An 18,625-nucleotide genomic window follows, 5' to 3' on the forward strand; every position below is an offset into this window, starting at 1 on the left:
GACTCCTACTCCTAAGGCAAAAGTGAGGACTACAGATACTGGAGATCAGAGTCGAGAGTGTGGTGCTGGAAAAGCACAGCAGGTCAGGCAGCATCCAAGGAGCAGGAATGTCGACATTTTGGGCAAAAGCCCTTCATCAGGAATCCATATCTCATCCCTACCCTGCTACGGTATCTATACATCAGAGGCTGTCTGTAAATGTTTCATACCTTATATTTGCGGAGACATGATGCCAATGTTTTTCATTTCGCACTCATCAGAACAAATGTAAAAATGCCAAATTCCAAATGATAACAACAAATAATTGACCAAGAGAAGAGGTGCTGATTGGTTGAAAAGTAAACCTAATTGGTCAAAGAATTGCTATGTAGAAAGGAATGGGTAACTAACACCCCAAAACATTTGGAAATTTAAAAAATAATATTTATGATCATCCTAATTTTGTTCTTGGTCTAGGTTTTCTTCACTACAGTAAGAGCAGACTAATCAGAGAATTACATTTAGCAGTAGATTTAAACATCTCAAAGACGAAGCCAGCCCAGTCCCTCTGTTACTGTGCAGTAACAATGTGAGTGGTATTCTGCACAAACAGGATTTTCCTTAGGACATTCAAAAAGATGTTCTGCCTCCCACACAACTGAGCAATGCTTTGTATAAATTTCCGTGAGAGTGTGATGCTAGATATGTGGTAATATATCCCACCGATAGGCTGATTGACTCAATCAGTATGTTCCTTGGTTCATAACAGCAGAATGCAGACCATAATTAACCAACCGAAGCCTGCAAAACCTGAAACAAAACATCTATTGTTCAATCTCTTCAACAATCAGACATTTGCTGAACAATCTTGAGTGTACTGGGAGTATCATTTGAAAAGAAAACTTGAGGTAGTCAGATAAGCTCATAATGTGGTTGATTGACCCTTGATAGAAGACACATCCATATGTTGGGATCCCTTCTCTGCAACCAAAATTAATATGTTTAACCTCACTTTTTCTTAAAATAGCTGAGATATTGAGGAGCCTATATATCCTCTCTTTTTATGGCAATGGCTCAGTGAATCAGTCATCTTGTCCCAAAAAATAAGCACACTTTTCTGGTGGAGAAATATCTGTATTCTTTTGATATTCCTGTGTGTGTCCTGATGAGAACAAATTGAAACTCTTTGAAGAAATGTCTCAACTTTCAGTAATTTCCAAATTCTGAAGAGCCAAAAAAAACCTGGTAATATCTGATGACATAGGCTGGAACAGAAAGTGAATAAAATCTCTTATTCTGACCTTCAGCATATTATGCAATCCCTGAGCATTAAATATTGGTGGAATATTGATTGAATTGCCTTTAGTTGCAAAGGATCTAAGATCTGGAAATTCATCTCTAATAGTGTACATTTCTCAATCTCTCTTTCTTCTTTGCAATTTGATGACAACCAGGGAACACAGATTTAAGGTAATGGGAAAGAAAAATAACAAGGAGCTCTGACTATCCTCAGTGGCACAGAAAAGAGAGTAAGTTGGCAACTCTCCCCACTGCAGGAGATGCACCAGTTCTGCCATTGAGCTGAGTGCTGAAGCCTTTCATCTGATGGAATGGGTTTCAGACCTTTATGGAAAAGGGAGTTAGATAGGTTCAAGTACAGTATTGAGTTTGAAAATGGTGATGGTGGTAGGGTGGAGAGACAGGCAACAGCTCCATGGCAGCTCAGAGGCTGGAAAAAGACCCACCACCAGAAGGACATCAGGCCATGCAGCCATACTTGCAGAATCTCTACTGGATGTAAATGATAATCTGACCCACTACATCATTGCTATCAGCTCATCAAGGCAGAACAGTGGCAGTGGCACACAACATGAGGAGCCATTCCTGGTCAACAAACCATTATACTCAGGATCCAAGGAGGAGGTCACCTGATCACCAGGTAGACTTCAGCAGGCTCACCCACCTGGAGATGTCGGAAAACCAGGGAAAGGCCAATCTCTGGATGCTCTCCTTAATAAGAGATTGTCAGCTTAAACAACACATTGACAGATCCTGTCAGTAACACTGGAGTAGCCAGGATCATGAGAGATGGGAGCAATAGTAGATCATTAGCCCCTGGAGTCTGCCTTCACTCTTCAATAAGATCATGGTGAGTCTGATTATGACCTGAACTCTGCTCTGCTGCTTGTTCCCCATCATGCTTAAATCCCCAAGGTAAAGACCTTATCTTTTTATTCTTGCACTTTTTAAAATTGTGGACTTAAATAGCAGGATTTAATTTCAAACACGAGTGAGTTACAAAGATGCTGTATGGTTTGAAAAGTAAGCAACCTCACAGACATGGCAAACATTGTGTAAACAGCCGTTTGAACAAGTGGCAAGTGAAGTTTAGATTGTAGACAGATTGAATCCGAGGGTATGTACAGATATAGTTCTTGTTTACAACAAGATGCTGACTGGTCTATGGACTAGTGACCAGTTGTAGATAACAGATCATATGACCTTTTGCCTGCCCAAAACTGTGATTGGTTCTCAGGGAACAGTGCAGTTTCAAACTGGGAATAAGTTACAGAAAGAGAGAGAGAGAGGTGTTCAGTTCTCCCGACTTCAGCAGCTGTCTGTCTGTTATGTGCGATCAAAACTCATTGCAAACCTGAAGAGTACAAGGCAACATTTCCTTCAGCTGTTGTTGTACTTTCAATTGATAAAGTAGAGACCTTTTATCTGTGAACCAGGCATTGTGTGTCCCTTGCAACCTATTAGAATACAACCCAGTATTGGGAGAAATGGCCACTCTCCTTTCATTGTACACGTGTTTTAAAAGAAAGACTTAAAACATTCCCAAGTAGATAAACCCAGACATATCAGAACCTCTGACTTTATGACCCCTCTGGAAAAAAAACAGTTAAAGGCTAGTATCCTACATGCTTTCTCAATTACCATCTATCTGCCTTGCTACCTTCAGGCTCTACGGATGTGCACACTAAGATCACTCGGACCTTCAGTACTTTCATTGTCCTGCTCTTCATCACTGCTCCTTTCACCCTCCAATATCTACCATGTGCTGATGTAAAATTACTTCTCCCAACTCTCAGTTTCCTGTTATTTCGCCACTCCTGTAATCATGCCAATGTATTATCCTCGACATTATGTGCCTTTCATTTCATCTAGCATATTTTTATGTGACACCATTCTATCTCTGTTTACAAATAATGTGAAAAAGAAACAGAATCCACTCACCACTCACCCATTTGATCACCTAAATAATGTTTCCAGTCTTCAGCTCGCATATCCCACTGCTCATCTCTGTCACTCCTCTCTCTTTGGTCCACTCCTTTTATGTTAAGGATTAGAATTGTATTTCTGCCCTCACTGCATTGAATTCTCCCCCCCACCATGTTTCCATTCTCACACTCTATTTCAAAATGCTCTCAGTGATCAGCTGCTATCATTCAATTGTTCAGGAAGATCTTTTTTGAAATACTTGTTGAAATTTCGCAGAGATGATGGGGCACTGCTGGCAAGAGAACACTTCTAGACAGTGATTTAATTCACGACACAAAGTTGTTCTTCATAACATAGCAAATATATCCTTGACTAAGACTGAGATAAACCAAACTTCGACACTAAATTGTCATTCAATACTAAATTCAAATTTGACTTGATTTTATTAATTAACCTTCAGATTAGATTAGATTAGATTTATTGTTACATGTATTGGAATACAATGTAAGTGTAAAGAGTTTCCATTCTTCAACGTCTTTTGAACAGAACAAAAAAAAAAGCAAGAAACTAAAACAAAGATTTTGAATTTTGTATAGTTTAATGCTGGCTAAGGGTTTGGCTCCTACTTGCCTGCGTGGTTGTGATTCGGTTTGGCTATCCTTCCCGATGCTGGAAATTGGCGAGGTCTCCACTGCCATAACTGGCTATCCTGCAGGCATGTCTGAGCTGGAGCCAGTCATGGGGCTGGGCCTGGGCCTGGGCCTGGGCCTGAGCCTGAGCCTGGGCCTGGGCCTGGGCCTGAGCCTGGGCCTGAGCCTGTGCTGGGACCAGTGGGGTCTTGGTTCAGGATTCCACCACCGCAGCTGCGGCCGAGCTGAACTTAGAGTTAACTTCCAAGGTTTCCCCACTCACCAATTCACAAGCTCACACTCTGTCTTAAACGACACTCAGTCACAGTCACATAGGAATTCTGTGGTGAATAACTTACGTCCTAACTCTGCCACGACAGTCCACTATCTAAATGCACAAGTCAGGACTATGATGGAATGTTCGACACTTGCCAAGACAACAACACATAAGGAGCTTAACACCATGCAGGTCAAAACAGCCTGCTTGATTGGTACCACATTCACAAATATGCATTCCTTCAAGCACGGGTGCTCAATAGGAGCAGTGTGCGCCATCCACAGCGGTGGGGGGTGCACATCAGAAACTCATCAATGATCCTGAAACACCACCTTTCAAACCTACAATGACTACCATCTAGAAGGTCAAAGGCAGAAGACAAATGAGAACACCATCATCCTGCCTTGGAAATATATCACGGCTTCGTCACTGACATTTGGCCAAATACCTGGAATTCCAGCCCTGAATTATGAACACTGAATTTGCAAGTTTGCAATCATTCCTTAATGCTTAGAACCATTCCCTGTCCACCCTCCACCTCTAATCCTCCCTCCTTGTTCCCACATCCACATCGCCTGCAGGTAGAGAAAAGATAGCTCCACCCATGGCCATTAGCTTGCACTGCACATGCTCCAAGTACAAGGTGACACTGTGTCTGTGCACTGTTCTCCTGTGGTTTGGATAGTGGTTTTCTACACCACAGGGACTGCTGAGCAACGAATCAGCCATTATATGATGTGAAGTGCGAATGGGGGAAGAGTGGTGAAATCAATTAATTCAGAACCAAGTTAGGAAAACTGGCGATTATAAAGAGGAGACATTGCTCTTTGGAATGAGAAGGGCTACATGTTATAGGGAATGATACATTGGATGGTGAGCATTGTAACATGAAGTCTCTGCTAACTATGGAATAGGAACATTGAACAATCCAAAGTAAGAAGTGAGCTTGTAAACAGAAAGGTCCAGTGTTTCAATATATGCCGAGAGAACTGGTGTAAAGGGAGGGTATAAGAGCATAAGAACTAGGAGCAGGAGTGGGCTGCCTGGCCCTTCAAACCTGCCCCACCATTCAATAAGATCATGGCTGATCTTTTCAAGGCATCAGCTCCACTTACCCACCCTCGGACTGTGTCCCTTAATTCCTTTATTTTTCAAAAAAAATCTATCTTAGCTTAAAAATATTTACTGAAGTAGCATCAACTACTTTACTGGGCAAGGAATTCCACCGATTTACGACCCTCTGGGAAGGTATCAGACTTCAGAGCAATTCAACTTCATTCTTGGATAGGTAAGACTTTTTGTGACCAGAACTGATATCCTTGCATAGAGATGTGCTTGTGCTGTTGGAATGGAATTAAAAAATAGGTTCCCATCCTCCTGACAAGCTGAGGTGAACCCAAATTGCAAGGAAGTAAAGATAGCACCAGGAAGTCAAAAGATGCCAGGGAGACAAGAAGGCAGAGAAAACAGCAAGTTTTAAAATTAGAAAGCTCAGGGCACTTCACCTGAATGCACACAGCATTTGCAAGAAGGTAAGCAACTTGGAGGCAATAATAAAGGATAGAAAATTGCCATTCCAGAAACAATAGTTGCATCATAACCAGCTCTGGGAACTGAATATTCCAAGTTTAGGAACGGTGTTAAATTTGAATAGGGGAAATTGTAAAGGCATTAAGCTCAAATTGTTTGAGGTGAAGTGTGAAAATACAATAAAACAAATGTCTCTATACAATAATGAATAGTTTTCGGTAACAGTTGCATGATGTACAGCAAGAATGCATTTTTCAAAGAACAAAAATTCAAGAAAGGTCAATCAACCATGACCATCAAAGGAAGTTGAGAATTCCATATGGTTAAAAGAAAAGATCCATAATGTTGTCAGGAATATCAGGAATTCTTGGGAAGTTCACAGAATACAAAGGAGGACTAAGCAAGGGGGTATGGGGAATAGAATATGAGAGGTATGTCGCAAAAACACAGTACTGTAATTGCTTTTATAGGAAGCATTTAACCAAAATGAAACGAGGTCAACTAAAAGGACTGTCTGAATAATTTGTATTGGGGAATACAGAAATGGCAGAGAAGGTAAATGATTCCTTTGTGCTCATATTTAATGAATGTAGATCTGAATGATTAGGGAGAATGAAGAGCTGAAGGAGATATGATTTGATCAGATAAAGCTGCTGAAGTTATAGAGGCTTAATGCTTTACATCTCAGGTCCACACTGTTGAGTGAGATACTTGCAGAAATATTTGATGATTCCCATGGATTGGAAGGTGATAAATGCAAACCAATAAGTCAAAAAAAGTTGCAAGAGAGAACACAGAGAACGACAGACCTTTTTGCCTCACATTAGGGTTAAAGTAAATGTGAGAATCTATTATAAATTATGGGTTAATTAGGTACCTGACTAATAATACCCTGATTGGGTATCACCAGCATGGATCTGTGAATAAAGATCTTACTTGATGCACAGAGATATGTACACAGACACACACATACACACACAGCCACATACTGACACAAAGTCCGATACAGAAACATGAATAAAGGTTTAGAGGCATAAAAGGCTCCTGAATTACAAATGTGGGTCTTGTTGGTTGTGAATTGCAATCTTGAATTAGTGTTTCAATTGATTCTTGGCTTTTTGTCTAAGATCAAATGTAAGTTCAGAGTTGAGAATCATCACAGGGTCTCAAGAGCATTACTGGATTGTGATTCAACTTTGGGAGATCAGCATTTGAGCTGAGGTGCAGTTGGTGTACCTTTATGCTGGCTTCAGCCGAACACCAATTCAATGTCCAGTCAATCAGAGCAAGCACCCAAACTCCAGGCCAGTGGAGTAGCTGGAATACATTCGAGGGTAACTGTGAAGGTATGCTGATCGACTGGAAGGTTTTTGAGAAGAGAATCTATCCGGGTTGCTCTGGGTTTCATACAGGAGATGTTTTCTCCATGTAGGATTTTCCCAGTGAGGGATACTTCGACATGACCCCTGGGAGTATGTAATAATGTCAACCTCTCCCAACAATATTTGAAGAAAAGGTAGGTGAGGTCTCCTCTCCATTCTGTCTGTCTGTCTGTCTGTCTGTTTGTCCTCCCTACACTGGTTACATTTGACACACATAACCCCCATGTCCCTGCAGCTGTTGCCCTGCCCTTCCTGGGAAAGTGTGTATAATTGGAAAGAGGCAACACTGATATGGTAGACCCCTTCAGAATGTGGAGCAACAAATGTGGGCAAGATGACCCTGAAGGTCGATGTCAGTGGGGCCATGCAGCACAGAAACAAAAACCTTCGGACTAACCCGTCCATGCTGGCCAAGTTTCCTGAACTAAATTAGTCTCATTTTGCTGTGTTTGGCCCCTATCTCTCGAAACCTTTCCTATTTATGTATCTGTTGAAATGTCTTTTTAAATGTTGTGACTGTATCAATATCGACATCATCCTCTGGCAGTTAATTCCAAACGTGCCCTTCAGGTCCCTTTTAAATCTTTCTCCTCCCACCTTAAAATTATGCCCTTTAGCTTTGAATTCCCCAAAGACCTTCCTCCTCTCACATTTTGTGAACGAGCTTTCAGATTGAAAGAGCAGTTCCCAAGAGGCAGGACGGGGTGCACCAAGGTGTCGGGCCATTAGGCACAGTGAAGGAAGAGATCATCATGTCACTTTATGTCAGAGAAGTTAAAGCCTGTGAAAATTGGATTGTATTCACAGGGAGTTCCCAAGACATTTACAACGAGAGTGCCCCATAAAGTCAACTGAAATCTGTACAAAAACAAGGAGTTATCCAAAAGCATCACAGGTTCAAAACTCTCAAACCAACTTTATCGGAAAGTTTAACAAGTGTGTTTTTTTATATGCGGGACAGAAAAGATGCCGTGGAAAGGTGTTGTCGCTTGTACTCAAAACATAGATAAACATTTTGGAAGATATCCAATTTGAACTCAGAATTTGGAATGAGAAATGTTTTTCCTGTTAATGGGGCAGCCCTTGGTCAGAGGTGGGACATTATGGTCACCCGTTGGCATTAATATAACTGCAGTAAGAGTATTCGCTTGGCTGATGCTGCATTAAAGGGAGGTCACATGTTAGCACAATGGTAGCTTTGAGAAGGAGTTATCCCAAGGTAACAGGGTCCCCTTTGAACAAAGAATCTTACCAATTAATACACAGGGAGTTGTGTAAAAATAATGCCTGTAAGAGACAGTTTGGTAAGAGATGTATGAAAACAGACAGCTTGATGTTTGTAGCAAGCATGAAAAATAAAAATAGGGTCCCACAATAACAGAGATAAACGATAAATGTGGGATTTTCCTGATGAAGAAATTATGCTCGAAATGTCGACTCTCCTGCTCCTCGGATGCTGCCGGACTGGCTGTGCTTTTCCAGCACCACACTCTTCGACTCTGATCTCCAGCACCTGCAGTTCTCACTTTCTCCTAAGGTTGGGATTATGTCTCATAAAAACGAAGCAGTTCTGGCAAGTTGGTTGAGTTGTGAAAGTGATTGAGTTTTAGACTTATTAATGAAAAAGGTATTGTCTTATTAGGTAAATGTTAGTCAGAGTAGGGGCAGTACATTTCATGTGACTAGAATGAGTTATGATGCAGCTGCAAGATAGAGGGGAGTCTCTAACTGGGCATTCAAGGTCAGGTGGGACAGGAACTGCTCACAATTCATGAGCTAAAGAATGCCCAACAGTAAGTGTGAAAACAAAACTTTACATAGAACTAACTTTATAGTCAAAATACTATCTTGCAAATATTGCAAATAATTAGCAAGAACTAACCTCCTTTTGTGCCTCCCATGACTTGGACAGTGAGAAATATAAGATGAGCGACAGAATTTGATGGGGATTGCATTAGAGACAATGAATAACAGAATTTGAGCAGCCCTTCAAGATAAGCAAATCTGGAAAACATTTAAAAGAGAGCATAAAGACTACCTTTAAAATGTAGATGGATGGTCTGATGATAATGGTGTCCGGTCAGCATCAGGATTGATTGATGCGTTATCATGTCCTGAAGTACAGTGAAAAGCTTTGCTTCCAAGCTGTACAGGCAAATCATAGTAAGCAGTGATGTACAGAGCAAAGAGACCTAGCCAGAGGCACACAGGTTATGGGCAACCTAGTGCTGTTCCTAGGGATGTCCATCATTGATCAGGTGGGTTCACAAGACTGGATGTATAAATGAAGGGGGAAGGAACAATGACAATGTTCCATGTAATGAGATTAGATTCCCTACAGTATGGAAACAGGCCCTTCAGCCCAACAACCCTCTGAGGAGTAACCCATCCAGACCCATTTCCCCTACATTTACCCCTGACTAATACACTTAACTTACACATCCCTGAACACAGTGGGTCAATTCACCTAACCTGCATATTTTTGGACTGTAGGAGGAAACCGGAGCACTCAGAGGAAACCCATGCAGACACAGAGAGAATGTGCAAACTCCACACAGACAGTTGCCTGGGGCTGGAACTGAACCCGGGTCTCTGGCACTGTGAGGCAGCAGTGCTAACCACTGTGTCACCATGCAGCCATAATCTCTCACATCATCATTTTATTCAACATTTCCCTCCCATCGGGTAACATCCAGTGCCCATCCACTGTCTTTGCAGCTCCTAAATCTTTGAGTATCTTTTCCTCCTTTGCAGTAAACAACGGGGTACCCTGAAGATCTGGAATTGTAGGTATTAGGGAGTATATCACTGCTCCCTGTGGATTCAGGACTGCTTCTTTAGCTACCTCATCAGCCAGTCTATTTCCCCTTCCTTCTGGGTCATTCCACTTCTGATGCCCATTTATATGAACTACCACTGTTTCTCTCGGGAGTAACAGGGATTCCAGCACTTGTTTTATCGATTCCTCATGTGCTAGTTCTTTCCTTCTGCTATTTATCAGTCCTCTTCCTTGCCAAATCTTTCCGAAGGTATGTACCAATCCAAACGCGTATTTGGAGTCTGTGTACACTGTTCCTTCCTTGACTTCTAAGTTAGAACATAGTACATAGAACATAGAACAGTACAGCACAGAACAGGCCCTTCAGCCCACGATGTTGTGCTGACCACTGATCCTCATGTATGCACCCTCAAATTTCTGTGACCATATGCATGTCCAGTAGTCTCTTAAATGTCCCCAATGGCCTTGCTTCCCCAACTGCTGCTGGCAACGCATTCCATGCTCTCACAACTCTCTGTGTAAAGAACCCGCCTCTGACATCCCCTCTATACTTTTCTCCAACCAGTTTAAAACTACTACCCCTCGTGTTAGTCATTTCTGCCCTGGGAAATAGTCTCTGGATATAGACTCTATCTATGCCTCTCATTATCTTGTATACCTCAATTAGGTCCCCTCTCCTCCTCCTTTTCCCCAATGAAAAAAGTCTGAGCTCAGTCAATCTCTCTTCATAAGATAAACCCTCCAGACCAGGCAGCATCCTGGTAAACCTCCTCTGAACCCTCTCCAAAGCATCCACATCTTTCCTACAATATGGCGACCAGAACTGGATGCAGTATTCCCCCGAGTGCGGTATAACCAAAGTTTTATAGAGCTGCAACAAGATCTCACGACTCTTAAACTCAATCCCCCTGTTAATGAAAGTCAAAACACCATATGCTTTCTTAACAACCCTGTCCACTTGGGTGGCCATTTTAAGGGATCTATGTACCTGCACACCAAGATCCCTCTGTTCCTCGACACTGCCAAGAATCCTATCCTTAATCCTGTACTCAGCTTTCAAATTCGACCTTCCAAAATGCATCACCTCACATTTATCCAGATTGAACTCCATCTGCCACCTCTCAGCCCATCTCTGCATCCTATCAATGTCCCGCTGCAGCCTACAACAGCCCTCTATACTGTCAACGACACCACCAACCTTTGTGTCGTCTGCAAACTTGCTGACCCATCCTTCAATCCCCTCATCCAAGTCATTAATAAAAATTACAAACAGTGGAGGCCCAAGGACAGAGCCCTGTGGAACACCACTCACCACAGACCTCCACGCAGAATATTTTCCTTCTAGTACCACTCGCTGTCTTCTGTTGGCCAGCCAATTCTGTATCCAGACAGCTAAGTTCCCCTGTATCCCATTCCTTCTGTCCTTCGGAATGAGCCTACCATGGGGAACCTTATCAAATGCCTTGCTAAAGTCCATATAAACCACATCCACAGCTCGACCCTCATCAACTTTTCTAGTCACATCCTCAAAGAATTCTATAAGGTTTGTGAGGCATGACCTGCCCATCACAAAGCTGTGTGACTGCATTTAATCACGCCATGCTCTTCCAGATGGTCATAAATCCTATCCCTCAGAATCCTTTCTAACACCTTGCAGACGACAGACGTGAGACTTACTGGTCTGTAATTGCCAGGGATTTCCCTATTTCCTTTTTTGAAGAGAGGAATTACATTTGCCTCTTTCCAGTCCTCAGGTACGACTCCAGTGGAGAGTGAGGATGCAAAGATCTTCGCAAGTGGCAAAGCAACTGCATTTCTCGTTGCCGAGGACAAATCTGGTCCGGGCCTGGCAACTTGTCAATCTTAATGTTTGACAAAATTTTCAGCACATCAGCTTCCTCTTTCTCTATCCATTCCGGCATGCACACCTGCTCTTCAAAGGTTTCATTCACTACAAAGTTCGTTTCTTTCGTAAAGACAGAAGCAAAAAACTCATTTAGGGTTTCCCCTACCTCCTCAGACTCCACACACAAGTTCCCTATGCTATCCCTGATCGGCCCTACTCTTTCTTTGACCATTCTCTTATTCCTCACCTAAGTGTAAAATGCCTTTGTGTTCTCCCTAATCTGTTCTGCCAAGCCTTTCTTGTGCCCCCTCCTGGCTCTCCTCAGACTATTTTTGAGCTCCTTCCTCGCCTGCCTGTAATCCTTTAGAGCTGAGCTTGACCCTAACTTCCTCCACCTTATGTAAGCTCCCTTCTTCCTTTTGATGAGGTTCCTTTATCTTACCCCTTCTTGCCTGTCTCAGAGGGACATATTTATTCATCACTTGCAACAACTGTTCCTTAAACAGTCTCCTCATGTCTATAGTGCCTTTACCATGGAACAATTGCTCCCAGTCCATGCTTCCTAACTCATGTCTAATCGCATCATAGTTTCCTCTTCCCCAATTAAATATCCTCCCATTTTGCCTTATCCTCTCCTCCTCCAGAGCTATGTAGAATGTGAGGCAATTGTGGTCACTATCACCAAAATGCTCTCCCACCACAAGATCTGATACCTGCCCCGGCTCGTTTCCGAGCACCAAGTCTAGAATGGCCTCTCCCCTCATCGGCCTGTCAACGTACTGAGTTAGGAAACCCTCCTGAACACACCTTACAAAAACAGCTCCATTCAAATCTTCTGCTCGAAGGAGGTTCCAATCAATATTGGGAAAGTTAAAGTCACCCATTACAACAACCCTACTACGTCCACACTTTCCCAAAATCTGCCGACCTATGCTTTCTTCCATCTCCCTGCTGCTATTGGGGGGCCTGTAGTAAACCCCTAACAGGGTGACTGCTCCCTTGCTGTCCCTAATTTCCACCCATACTGACTCAGTAGGCAGATCTTCCTCGACAATGGAAGCTTCTGTAGCTGTGATACCCTCTCTGATTAGCAGTGCTACACCCCCTCCTCTTTCTCCCCCCTCCCTATTCTTTTTAAATGCTCTAAACACTGGAACATCCAGCAACCATTCCTGCCCCTGAGAAACCCATGTCTCTGAGAGCTCTTTCTAGGGCATAGAGTTCACAAACCCGGGTCGACCAGCCACCAGGCAGTCTTTCAGCCTCGATAACGCTTCCCTCTATCCCATCTACTACAGCATATCCATTGGGCCTTTTACCCTCAATCACCCAGGAGGACCCATCGATAAATAACCGAGCTCCTGCATGCAACGGTACGTCTCTTAGGCCCATCTGCACTTTAGTCTGATATTCAGTAATATCAAGGCAGTCGTGTTCTGGATTGCCAAGGGCCATCCATCCCCCCTCCCCGCCACAGAAATGCAGCTGGATTCAAGCAACTGTCTGTGACTAACACAAGGTCATTCTGCTCTATTGAGATTGTCTCATATTTCAAGATCCGAGAGTCTGTGAGCCATTGTCCTGCTTTCTGATTTAGTATGGTCTGTACCTGATGTGGGGTGCTGACTATTAAGGTTCCCCCAAAAGTAAGTTTCCGACTCTCCTTTACCAATAAGGCTGTTGCTGCCACTGCCTGCACACACTCTGGACAGTAATGTAGCCTTCCATTCTTTAATTAACAATTAATTAATGCAGTCATTAACCATGAATCAATACGACAGGTCACTGAGAGTGTGTGAAGGAATCCTGCCAATTAATATTGATTCAGGCTAACACAATGGATTTATTATAAATATTAATTATTAATTATATATATTGTACCATTCAGGGTGGAAACGCAACAAGTGACTAAAACATTTTAAAAACTGTAATTGTGCAGTTCTGTTTGTTTCCCCGTCACTTGTGCCTTCTCATTCTGTTTCTGTAATTGCTTTGCTCGAGCACATTCATTTTTAAGAACCTCAACAGATTCCATAGCATCATTTGTAGTCAATTCAATCCCCAATTTGGTGGCAGTATTTTGTCATGAGCACAAAACTGATTCTTCGTGCCTCTCACCACAAAACTGTCGCCATAATCCAATTAACTCTTTCGTTCCCGCTCCCTTGGGCTTAAACTTTAAGGATGACCTTGCTGCCCCCATATTGACTGGGAAAACTACATCCTCTTTATAAGATCCCACCTTTAAATTTATCAAGGGTTCCTGGTGGGTCCCCGGGGGCAGGAACCCCTGACACCCCTATTCTTCATCGAAATCCATAAGCAATATCGCCCTCACTTCCCTTTTTCAGATCTGGATACTCTCTCTTAAAGTGACCTGTAACATCCCACCTGTGGGGATTTCCACTTTGATCCTTGTTCCTGTCCACCAGACCCCTTCACATCTCCTCCCTGATCCCTTCTCCTCCCTTTATGTTCAACATGCTGCCCGCTACCATTCCGGTTTCCTTCTCCTTTTAGGCTTGTCCTTTTCTTCATTATCTGATCAACCGCGGGCTAGCATTATTCTTGCCTCCTGTTTCTGCTTCTCATGTTACATTGCCAGATCAATTGCTGAGCCAATGTAACCAATTGAACAGCTTTAGGGCCATCCCAATGGCTGTTCTTCATCCCCCAATGTTTTGTTTAGACCTTGATTTTTTAAAAGAAACATTACAATATTTCTTGCTCCCTGTAATCTCAAATACCAGGAAGCCTCTGCTCCCTGTAACTTCACCCTGTAACTTCAAATAGCAGAAGCCTCTTTCTCCCTGTAATCTCAAATACCAATTCATCAATTTATGCTTGTCTAACTTTAAAGCCTGTTCCTAACTTGTAAATATATATTTATTTATTATAAATTCATTTATTCAGTATCTAATATTTAAAATGTAAAATGCACACAGTTCCCAACTTTGAAATCCACTATAATTACCCAGTTTTAGTCCCTTAATTTAAATCTAAAATTAGTTTTCTTAAGTAGTCCTGACCAGTCATTGCTCAATTACAATGTTATAGGTCGTGAAATAACTGGAGCTGTCTTAAAAGGAATTGTTTATTCAAGTTAAAAATCTTCTAATGCATGAACAATGGCCGAATCCAAGGTCACCGATATTAACCATAGGATTTTTAAAAATTACAATCTAATGTTGAACTGAAACTTCAACTGTCCTCCATAAATCGCTTTTATGTAAGGATAAAAGAGATTAGTTAGAAACTGATAGTAAGGCAGTCATGACCTGGAAAAAGAACAGGAGTTAACATTTTATTTCATAATCACTGTAAAATCCTTAATCTTAAAAGAAATCATGTTAAATTTCCATAATAGAAATCAGATTCAAAACAGTCCCAGATCTCAAGCTCCAGGGAACAAAGCACAAACACTCAATCATCAACAAACAAATGTGCATTCAGACTGAATCACAAAGGGTTAAACTTTCTACCAGCTATACAGCTCTTTTCTCTCTCTCTCTCTCTCTCTCTCACTCTCACTCTCTCTCTCTCTCTCTCTCTCTCTCTCTCTCTCTCTCTCACACACACACACACACACACACACACACACACACACACACACACACACACACACACACACACACACACACACACACACACACACACACACACACACACACACACACACACACACACACACACACACACACACACACACACACACCGTATCTCACAGGCATTTTCTGAGCTTCCCCACAACAGCACCTCTTGGTGCTCCTCGCTTCACCCCTCTATCTTTTGAATATCTTTCTGGATGTCTGGCCATGATTCAGTTACAAAGTGTACCCTCAGTCACCCTTCAGCCACGAGCCCTTCCGACTTGAAGCATAATCTGATCCCTCCTGACTGAAAGGCTGTTTTCCATTGACATATAAATTCAAATATTGACAAACCCAGTCTTCGTCCGACCCGTACTTTGGCCAGAAGACGGCGGGACGAGGAATGGACTCCTTAGTCCATACAAAGCAACAATATTTAATCATCTTTTTCCTATCTTTTCCCCTTGACCAATTTATCAACATCCATCCCAAGTGTGGTCTTTCTGGAGGGATGTCTTCTGGGACTTCTTTACCCTTTATCCCAGGCGCCTCATTGTTGCTTCCTTTGCCTCCCAGAGTGGTCAACCTGCCAGTCCCTTAATTTGACAGGTATCACACTCCCAGTCTCCAAGGCAATTCAAACTCAAATCCCAATCAAACCCAAGAGACTCTAACCTCAATCAAACTTAGGGGAACATCCCTCCCAGTGGACTTTCTGGAGGGATGTTGTCAGGGACCCCGCCTCCATTTCCATTCCCTTACCCTCGGTGCAGCCCATATTGAGTTTCTTCGTTAGTCCCTTATTAACTACTACAACTCAATCCCAGCCACCAAGGCACCACTTAAAAGTCAGTTTTCCTACCTTGGTCTGTGCATGGAGTTGCCTGGCCATTTTCCACATTCAGAGCTGGCTTTACTCTCTCCACTGCGTGGTTCAGATGTCTCCCGTCAAGGATTCTTACCACTACCACAAGGCACGAGACCGCTCCTCAACCAGGAACGGGACGCATCTTCTCAGTGTCCAGGGACAGTCTCTCCCTTCCAGCGATGGAAGATATCCTGGACCAGCCCCCAATTGTTGGAAATAGAACCTACTCACTTCAATAATTCCAGTCCATGACAAGATCTGAAGCAGCAGTATTTCACCCTCTGTAATCTATTTTCAGCGTATATCCTCCTTCACTGCCAGCTGCTTCCTTGCTTGCTAAAGCAAGATTTCCTTCCATTCTTTGCCCACACTGAACCTTATGACCTCTTGATTGTGGTCTGTTTTGTTTTTGCAGAAGGGGGAAACAGATGCTTGTAACTGTTTGGACAGGCATATCTAGCTTAACCTACACCTGCTCTCCTCACAGCCCCTTATCTATTTGTCTGTAACATCTACCATTGTTTGCAGGCACATTTCATTCTTGCATGCACATTTTAGCTAATACAAAAACAATTATGTATTTCCTTCACACAGTTTTCATTCTTGTTGACTCAGCTCTTGGCTGAAACAGTTATACACTGGTGTGAGTTCATTTACCTTGCATAAGGAAGTATGGTTACAGAAGTATCACTACTTTACCTATATCCCATACATTCCTGGTTCAGTGTTGCTTGGGGACAATTGTAACTGATCCCACTTGTTGGGAATTGATCCCTGCAGTACAGGGACAGGGACAAAAACTCCACACCATCTCTCCAACAAGCATCCCACCCGGACTGACTGTATAACCCTGCATTTACCATGGCCAATCCACCTAACCTGCACACCTTTAGACTGTGGGAGGAAACTGAAGCACCCACAGGAAACCCACACAGACACAAGGAGAATGTGCAAACTCCACACACAGAGTTCCTAGGGGCTGGAATTGAGCCCAGATCCCTGGTGCTGTGAGGCAGCAGAACTAACCACTGAGCCACTGCACCAACTGACTGGTTTTTGTCTGAAGGATTGTGTGGGTCTGGTGCACATTGTACAAGGTTCCCCTGCAGGAAGCACTGAGCCTTCAGCTCATAGACCAGATGGGGCCAGAAATCGATGAAATGGAGGCTCCCAACATGGATGTGACTGGAGCCATGGAGCAGCTGAGGAAACCCCGCCTGCAGCTGCCAGGGCAGCTTGAGAGCAGCTGGGGACTGACTGATTGGACATTGAGAAGGAGAAAATCCCTCTCCCTCCCCCAGGAAATCAGAGAGAAGAGCAGTGGAGATGGAGAGGTAAACAAGGGACATTTTAGTTCAGCAGCAAAGAGACTTTGCAGGATGTTTGTGGGAGATATTGCTGAACAACATCAACTTCATCTGGTCAGATCAAAACCTTTCAGATCATTTGTATTAATGAGCAGTTTCTCTACTTTGTAAACTGTTGCAATGACTGATCGTGACATGTCAATTAAAATTGTTTTGCACAATTTGAAATTATTCCAGGCCAATCTATAAATAAAAAAAGGACTCCAACAGAACAGGGACTGTTGAAAATTTAGGAATAGAACACTCCTTAAATAAAACATTTCCCCAAAGTGAAACAGTAAAAATTCACCTTCTCATCAGTGCCTGAGGGTCACTCTCACAGGGCAGGAGTGGGGAGGGCAGACAGACATCCCACTGTTAGAGCTGTCACCCTCATGCCTCCTGTATCTCCCCCTATGCCCATATCCTGCCCCACTCCTGTCCCAGAGACATGCCCAGCAGCTGAAAACCCCTCCCTGGGGAGCTGCTGGCCAGGAGCTGCATCCATGAGAGCTCCAGCTGCTCTCCCTTGGGCCTGCCCTGTTTCTGTACTCGGAGCTGCCAGGAGGCCTTCTATTGGGCTGCTTTGTATTCCTGCCCGAGCAGCTGTCTCCATCAGCTGGGTTTGTATTGGCCTCTGGTTATGGGGCCTTGCAGCATCCTCCATGTGACCTGAAGGATTGAGATGGGTCTGCTTTGGACCAGGCAATGCATCAGGAATGCTTTTTCTCCAAAGGCCCAGCTGCTGTAGAAGCCCTTGTCTGAACCTTCCCCATCTCCTGTGTGGAAGTCATTTTGTCACCTACTAATTGTGTGGAAACCATGTTGTCACATAACTCAGCGCCACAACCTGAAGAAGGCCTTTTTTTACCTCTGTCAAGGAATCCTCAGCAGCAGAGCACAGGGAGCAGCAGGGTTTAACGCTGGGGTGTGACACAGTGTGAGATTAGAATGGGGAAGCAGGATGGTCACACAGACCGTTCACCTTAATGCAGTAAAATGTTGGGTTGGTGCAGAATTCAGCAGCAGGACAACCAAATGTGGAACAGATACTGTGCATGGATAATCCAGCACATAACTGTGGAAGGAATCCCATGGAACAGGGATTGTCTTGTTATGGAAGTGACATGAATTCATCTGCCTTTTACATAGTGTGTGTATCTGTGTGTGTGCA

This window comes from Chiloscyllium punctatum, chromosome 30 (genome assembly GCF_047496795.1).
Source record: "Chiloscyllium punctatum isolate Juve2018m chromosome 30, sChiPun1.3, whole genome shotgun sequence".
NCBI lineage: Eukaryota > Metazoa > Chordata > Chondrichthyes > Orectolobiformes > Hemiscylliidae > Chiloscyllium > Chiloscyllium punctatum.